This window comes from Bos indicus, chromosome 29, assembly GCF_029378745.1.
Source record: "Bos indicus isolate NIAB-ARS_2022 breed Sahiwal x Tharparkar chromosome 29, NIAB-ARS_B.indTharparkar_mat_pri_1.0, whole genome shotgun sequence".
NCBI lineage: Eukaryota > Metazoa > Chordata > Mammalia > Artiodactyla > Bovidae > Bos > Bos indicus.
The window spans coordinates 12,860,323-12,869,042 of record NC_091788.1 but is presented as its reverse complement, the minus strand read 5'-3'; the positions used below and the strand labels follow the sequence as shown (position 1 = coordinate 12,869,042).

The 8,720-nt window shown below is 39.2% G+C and overlaps 1 long non-coding RNA gene across 1 annotated transcript; it reads right to left on the bottom strand.

The window, feature by feature from the left end:
• Window positions 1-3,187: 3,187 nt before the first annotated feature.
• LOC139180668 (uncharacterized) lies at window positions 3,188-8,535 on the bottom strand. The gene is made up of 3 exons (XR_011564922.1): window positions 8,347-8,535; window positions 8,045-8,128; window positions 3,188-3,472 (listed from the first exon to the last, which is right to left on the bottom strand). It is a non-coding gene; the product is annotated as an uncharacterized lncRNA (long non-coding RNA).
• Window positions 8,536-8,720: the final 185 nt, after the last annotated feature.

The window sequence follows — 8,720 nt, the reverse complement described above, 5'->3', positions numbered from 1 at the left end:
AGATTTTGTGTTGTATCTTGGACTGCATCTACCCAGAGTCATTATTCTTAAGCCATTAAGGAGCACATTGAACTCTTTGAAAATGATATGATAGATCGAATCACTGCTCCCCATGCTTCATGAACTTCCTGTATTACAGTTCTACATCCACGTACTTACCATATAATTTTTCAGTGTCTCCTACTAGAGGAGGCAGAGGACATCTCCCCTCACCCCAACCTATGATGCATTTGCCTTGTAACTTGGTTTGGTCAATGAGATGTGGGCCAAAATGACAAGTGTGCCAGTTGCAGGCTGAGATCTCAAGAGGCATCTTATGTTTCAGTTTACTCTCCTGGACTCCGGTGACCCTTCATGAGAAGAACATGTCCCAGGTAGCCACTGGTCCAAGGAGAATGAGGAAATATGTGGCATAGGCTTGAATTCAACCAGCAGCCTGGAATCAAGCCTAACTGATTCCTGTCAAGCCTGGCAGAGCCACATCCAACCTACAGATCAGTGAGAGAGGAAATAAATATTTGCAGTTAAAAGCCTCTAAAAGTTTAATGTTGACTGATATGCAGCAAAAACATTTTCAAGCCAATGATTAAACAATTTTTTTAAAGTTTATGATGATTTGGCTCTGTGAAATTTTCTGATTTGTCTTAGGTTTCTTCATTTGAGTGATCAGGTAGCTCATTTATTTGCTGTGTGATTGAATTGACATTATTTTCAGATTTTTGTTTGTCTATGTCCATGATTGTTATGATCATTCTAATAACAGATGCAAAGTAACTGATTCTGATAACAGATGTAAAGTAACTGCAGTTATCAGGATGTTTAGATTTCATGTATTTAATTCTGAAGCAGCTTAATAAAACTGTGTGCATTTGAATAAAAGATTTTTAATTATCTTATGTTTTTCCTATTGTTAAAAAAACAAAGAGTTTTTAGGGGCTTCCAGGTCGCAAAGAGTTGGACACGACTGAGCGACTGAACTGAACTGATGGTGGTCCGGCAGTTAAGACTCCATACTTGCACTGTAGAGGGTGTGGGTTTAGTCCTTGGTGGAGGAATTAATATCCCACATGATGTAGCCCTCCCATCAAAAAAAACATAGAAGAAAAAAAACCTTTTAGAATAATGGCTTTATCTAAGAATAAAAAGACACTATATGTAATTCATTAAGCATCTTCCAGGACTTGTGGAAAGTATGTATACATATCATCATTTTCTTTAAAAAGAAATTTAATTTTTTTCATTAATACTTTCATAAGGTGGAAAGTTCCAAAGGCAAAAAAGAGAATGAAGTGAAAAGATTTCTTCTTACCCTGTTTCCCATGTTGCCCTGTCCAAGGGCAATTACTGTCACCCGTTTCTCTGGTATATTCTTCCAGTGATACTATCTGCACATACAAACATGTACATCATTATGTGTGTATATTGTGTTTCCCTGATTTTTAAAAACCAATGTAGTATTAACATTGGTTAATATAATGTGACAACATAAATGGGAAAAGAATTTGAAAAGAAGTGGATATATGTATACGTATAATTGAATCACTATGTTGTAACCCGAGACTATCACATTGTTTATCAACTATACTCCAATATAAAATAAAAATATTATATTAATCTATAATGGAAAATAATCTGAGAAAGAATACATATTCATACATATATAGCTGAATCACTTTGCTGTACACCTGAAACTAACACATCATTATAAATCAAATATACTTCAATAATAATAAATTTTTAAGAAAAGAAAAAAAATGTGTTTAGGGAATTTCCTGGTGGTCTAGAGGTTGAAACTCCATGCTTCCACTGCGGAGGGACCCAGGTTCTGTCCCTGGTTGGGAAACTGAAATCCCACAAGCTGTGCTTATAGTATGGCCAAAAAGAATTTAAATTTTTAAAAAATATATTTTTAGATTAATATGTAAAGGGTTTATTATTGTATATTAAATGAATATTTTTTATGTCTAAGTTCTAATTTCTAAAATGATAAATGTTACTATATGTAATCCATATAAACTAAAGATATTTGGGGTCCTCAAAAAATTTCAAGAGTGTAATATGGTCTTGAGATTAAAAAGTTTGAGAACTGCCCTTCTATTGCACAGATGTATGGGCTTTCTTTGTGGCTCAGCTGGTAAAGAATCTGCCTGCAATGCGGGAGACCTGGATTTGATCCCTGGGTTGAGAAGATCCCCTGAAGAAGGGAAAGTCTACCCACGCCAGTAGTTTGGCCTGGAGAATTCCATGGACTGTATATTCCATGGGGTCGCACAGAGTCGGACACGACTGAAGCAGCTTAGCAGCAGCAGCAGCAGAGCAACTGTCACTTCACCATATTTTAGTCTGTCCCACGACAATGGACATTTCAATCGTTTTCAGTATGTTGCTACTTCAAGCCATGCTGGAATGAATAACCTCCTGCTGCACATGTGCTCAGTTGCTTCAGTCGTGTCCGACTCTTTGCGGCCACCAGGCTCTTCTGTCCACGGGATTCTCCAGGCAAGAATACTAGAAGGGGTTGCTATGCCCTCTTTCAGGGCATCTTCCCCACATAGGTATCGAATCTGAGTCTCCTGCCTCTCTTGCATTGCAAGCGGATTCTTTACCCACTGAACCACCTGGGAAGCTCTACATGCTTTATTTCCCAAATGTGAGTAAATTGGTTTTGTGTGGAATTAGAAGTGAGATTGCTAGGTCAATGTACCAGGACAAAGTCCACAATAATATCTATCATCTCATTCCATCCTTGTAATTACCTTATAAGGTAAGACTTGTCAATAATTCCCTCTTACATATGAGAAATCAGAAGTTCAAAGATGTTAGATAATTTTTTTTAGAGTCATTGGGTTAAGAAACTGCTACAGGGAAAGGAGTAAAACTATTTTATCAGACTCCATGCTTTGAACCACTATTCTGAGTTATGGTTTCTCTATGCAGTACACACTCCTTCAGTTTAATTCACTTACCTGATAACAGGCTCTGTTCTTGCCTTAACCCAAGTTATTTCCTGGCACAGAACAGTCCTGAAATTAGATGAACTGGCTTCTCAGAGCAGAAATCACCACCAGAAAATGATTTAAGTGCTAAGAAGAACAGGGCTTTTATTTTGACTCACAAGAATTTCCGCCACCAGGTAATCTGGGAAATGAATTTTAGAATGTGATGCAGTTAAAACTGAAGCACATAATTCCTTTTTAAAATCTATATTTATTTATTTTTGGCTGTGCTGGGTCTTCATTGATGTGCGAAGGCTTTCTCTAGTTATGGGCAGAGCAGGGGCTACTCTCCAGTTGCGGTGTGCGGGCTTCTCTTTGCAGTAGCTTCTCTTGCTGGGAAGCAAGGACTCTAGGTGTGTGGGATACTGAAATTGCAGCTCGAGGGCTCTAAATTGCAGGTTCAGTACTTGTGGCCCATGGGTCTAGTTGCTCCTTGGCATGTGGGGTCTTCCGAGATAGGACTGAATCCATGTCTCCTGAATGGGCGGGCAGATTCTTAACCACTGGACAACCAAGGAAGTCCTAATTCACATAATTCTCAGAGTAAACTTTATAACCAAAACTATATGTCAAAATTACATTATGTATATCTACTTTCCACCCCATGAAACTTACACTGTAGTTACCTTTGTTTAAGCAGCATCACTTTTTTTTCTTAAATACACAAAAAAGGCAACCCTAAGAGTTTTGAAAGAAATAATTTTGATTATTTATAAATATATTTGAAAATACAAATAAATATTTAAAAGAAATATAATAATTTTTTTTTAACCAGACCTGGCACTCACAGAATTATCTTTTGATACAAAAAATCTGGCCACTCCCCAATAAAAATCCTTCAGTGGACTCCTATTTCTTATACTTCAAAGCTCATAAAAGGCCATTTGCAATTGCTCTTACTTCATAAATTCTCCTTCACATATATTTTTGATCTGTTTTAAAATAGTTGCAGATCTCAGAGATTTATTTCCTTGTTTGAACAGGTTACTTCAAATAGGTTGGACATACAGTGAAACCAGCAAAACCTCACTTAACATAGGCCATAAAACTTTATATGTGTAATATTGCACTCTTTTTCTCTGAGAAGGTCTCCAAATTGTGTATGTTTTGGGACCCATGAAACCTGGATCTACCTGTCTTTTTGCTAGGAATGCCTTTTTCCAAATGCCATGCCTTTGAAAACTGTCAACTGTTAACAAATCAGGGAGGGCTTACCTGAGCACTCCAGTCTGATTTACATGCTTCTTTCACACTCACAGTTTATGTTGCTATCTTGTCACACTGTGTGGTAAGACTCTTGTCACGCTGGTTTAATTGCTTATCTCACTCAGCAGACTATGGCTCTCTTTCTGTTTCCTCTCTCTCTATATATAAAATATAGACTACATATATACAATGGGGCTTCCCAGGTGGCGCTAGTGGTAAAGACTCTGCCTGCCAATGCAGGAGACGTAAGAGATGAGGCTTCCATCCCTGGGTGGGGAAGATCCTCTGGAGGAAGAAATGGCACTCCACTCCAGTACTCTTGCCTGGAGAATCCCATGGACAGAGGAGCCTGGTGGGCTACAGTCCATATGGTTCCAACCAGTGGGGCTCAACTGAGCATTTGAGCACATATACAATGTAACTATCTCCATGAAAGCAGGGGCCATGTTGAGTGGACTAATGAAAAACATCAACTTTTTAGCAAGAAAATCTAGCTACCTATAATCTGTTATGAAATAACATTTTGGAGGTTTTCTGTTAGTATATATTTGCTGCATATTCTTTTGCTTTTTTCAAGCACAATTGGAAAGAAATGCTGAATGGTTAAAAATAAATATATGGGAGTAAAACTTAAATTGAGAAATTATATCATCATATTTTTCTGCAAACAAGTGAAAAGATTGCTAAAAGTAGAGGTGTTGGCAAAATTTCTAAGGCCCCAAACTATGAACTGATTTTTGGAACATGGTGATCACATCATTCGAATTGTCAGCCTCTTCCCCCTGATTATCTCTCAACTCCATATCATCAAGTCCAGCCTCAGCCTAGGTTCTCAGCTGACCTTGTATTTGCCTATTTCAGCTAGTGGAATACCACAGTGGACAAACAAGGCGAAACTGAAATCGAAAGTTTGGGTTTGTCAACAAGTGTTCTTTGAATAGTTACTATACGCCAGTTTTAGAACTTCGTTTAGAAATACCAGAATTGCTTTATTCTTGAGAGCTATATTTCTAAGCCATAAACTTTAAAAACAAATACTTTGAGTTACATAGTTTTAGGTCTGCTCTTGAAAGGATGTCCATTATACTTTGAGTTTGAAAAGTAATGGACCCATTTTTGTCAAGATCAAATATAATATACTGTACATATCATATTTATTATACGTTCATTGAAAAAGGCATGGAAAATACATTATATACTGAACAGTAATTATCTTGTGGCCAAGAGCAGAAAGTGGAACTTTCTTTCATTTTTTAATATTTATTTAATTATTTGGCCACACTTGGTCTCAGTTGCACTACTCAGGATCTTCCATCTTAGTTGCGTCATTCAAGATCTTTCGTTGTATCATTCAGAGTCTTAGCTGTGGTATGTGGGAATCTAGTTTTCTGACCAGGGATCGCACCCCGCTTCCTGCCTTGGGAGTGTGGAGTTTTAGCCATTAGACTACCAAGGAAGTCCCTCATTTTTTATTTATATATTTGTACTTGAATTCTTAAGAATAAGCATGCATTACTTTTATGATTGTAAAATATCTAAATAACAAAGAATGTTTTAAGTGGATACAAATTTTCTTCATGTTTTGAGCAGTCATGTGATAAGTTGCTTCAGTCACCTCTGACTCTTTGCGACCCTATGCACTATAGCCTGCCCAGGCTCCTCTGTCCATGGGATTCTCCAGGCAAGAATACTGGAGTAAGTTGCCATGCCCTTTTCCAGGGGATCTTCTGATCCAAGGATCAAACCTGCATTTCCTGTATCTCCTGCAGTGCAGGTGGATTCTTTACTACTGAGCCACTGGGGAAGCCCTTGAGCAATCATATACATACATATAATTAAAATATGCAAATATTTTACATATATACATACACACGGGGCTGTCCCTGGTGGCTCAGACAGTAAAGAAATCTGCCTGCAATGTAGGAGACCTGGGTTCGATCCCTGGGTCGGGAAGATTCCCTAGAGAAAGGAATGGCTACCTACTCCAGTATTCTTGTCTGTAGAATCCTATGGACAGAGGAGCCTGGTAGACTACAGTCTACGGGGTTGCAAAGAGTTGGACATGACTGAGCAACTAACATACACACACACACACACACACACACACACATACATATACTCATATATATATATACTGTAAATATTATCCCTGCATATTATTTATACAAACTGGATTCACATGTTAAAGATAATATTTCACCTGCTGGAAGTGCTAATTATCTGTTTATAAAGGGGTTGCTTTTTAATTCTCATTCTCGTATTTCCTTTTGACTTTTTATGTTTACTGCTACTGCTAAGTCGCTTCAGTAGTGTCCAACTCTGTGAGACCCCATAGACGGAAGCCCACCAGGCTCCTCCATCCCTGGGATTCTCCAGTCAAGAACACTGGAGTGGTTTGCCATTTCCTTCTCCAATGCCTGAAAGTGGAAAGTGAAAGGGAAGTCGTTCAGTCGAGTCCGACTCTTAGCAACCCCATGGACTGCAGCCTAGCAGGCTCCTCCGTCCATGGGATTTTCCAGGCAAGAGTACTGGAGGGGGGTGCCATTGCCTTCTCCGTTCTATGTTTAGTATATACATTTTAGTGTGATGACATCATTTACATCAAAAAGGTACCTGATTTCCTAAGACAGAGGTTTTTTTGGGGAAGAGTTAAGTCCTCTTGTAAACACTGTGAACCAAGGGAGGAGTTTAATTATTTTCCTCAAAAAAAAAAAAAAAAAAGAAAGAAAGAAAAGGAAAGAAACAATAACCAGTTGGTTTGATTTTTTACAATAGCTCTGGGAAACCCACTGTTTCCTGGTCAGGTGTAGTACTTTTTCCATTTTATTCCATGAGATTATAATTGGGCTGTACGTATGATAAGGGCCAGGCCCAGCGCCTATCATGGTCACCGATGAACCTAGCATAGAGATGGGCTTAATGTAGGTGCAGAGAGCATTAAAAGAAAACTGGCGTTGAACCTGTCACGGGAGAAGTTTCATGCATTCATTTGTATATTTAAAAATACTGATGATCTCGTTCTTGGAGTACATAAAGTAAAAGTGTATTCTTGTAAATAGTATTTAAATCAATTTAAATACGATTGTATAACACTCTTGAGTTTTCCCCGTCTTTTGTGGGTACATAGATTTGCTGATTTATATGCTAAGCATATACTGTTTACTCTCTGTGTAGCTTCGGAGGGACACAATAGAAGCCAAATCAGAGCTATGAAAACTTATTTTTTAAACGTTCACTTGGTTGTTAAGATGATTTAAAAAATAAGGAAAGACAAGGTATTTTCTGTAACTAAAAGTTTAGTAACTAAGTTCAGCTTTAAAATTACAAGGAAAACTATTAGAAGGGCTGTTTTACTGCGGACATGTGCCTTGAGAAAAGAGGAACTTTGACAGTTTCTCAACTTTATTATAACTAAGAATCATCACTAACAATGGTATTGAGATTCATAAATACTTATTCAACAATATTTAGTAGCTTCAAATAACAAAAAATAAGTTCTCCTCCCTAGGCTTTCATTCATTTGCGGTATCACGTTAGGAAGAAATGAAAAACACATGTCAAAACAATCTTGTACACTTTAAATATGTGCTACTATGTATCAATAAACCTCAATCAAGCTGCTGAAAAACCCCAAAAAGAAACAAAAAGAAACGAAAATGTTAACTTTACATAGGACAAATAAAGGAATTACTTCATTTTTAAGAGCAGTTTCTTCTGGGGAACAAGTACCTCTGCAGAGCCTAGTAGCCTGAGGGCAATGCACATTTTATGTAATTAATACCTATTTTTTTTTCCAGCCTACATTTAGATTACTATGTCGACTCAACGAAAACAAAACCCACCATTTGTGTTCTGTGGCAGCTCCTCCGCACTTGAATGCTCTGTGTTTTGCGTCATTTCCAGCCTCCAAATAGGACTTTAGAAACCTGGGAAAAGATTCTTTCAAGTATTTATGTAGTATTTCTTAGGTGACCCAAACTGCGAACCCTAGGGGTGTTTCGAAGGGGCTATCGGCTCGGGGCTGGGTGAGGCTGTAGTGAGAAAGCTTTCCTAGAACTCAGGACTGGGTTCCCAAATATCTCCTCCACATGCCTCATAGAAAAGCCTTCCTCTTTTCCTCTCTCTCTCTCTCTCTCACACACACCTTCTAAATCAAGGGCTTCAACTCTAGACAGTCAACTGAGGTGTTTTTTGTCTGTGGCAGTGGAAAGCGGCGCGCCGGGGCCGAGTCTAGCTCTTCCCGAGCTTCCGGGTGAAGCCGGCGTTTCCCTCTGGCCCTCGGCTCTGGGAGGGGACGGTCGGCCGCGACAGCGGGGCCCGCCCAGGCTCTCGGGAGCACCTGAGTCGCAGGACGCGCCAGGGGTAGGCGGGGCGCGCCAAGCGCCCCTTCTCGGTTCAGCCCTGGCTTTCCGCTGCGGCCGCCTGGCTGCCGGAAGGGCTGGTGATTGACAGAGCGCCTCAGCGGCCGGAGCGATGCGGAGGGAGGGTCGAAGAGCCGGCCGCTGAGAGCTAGCCTTA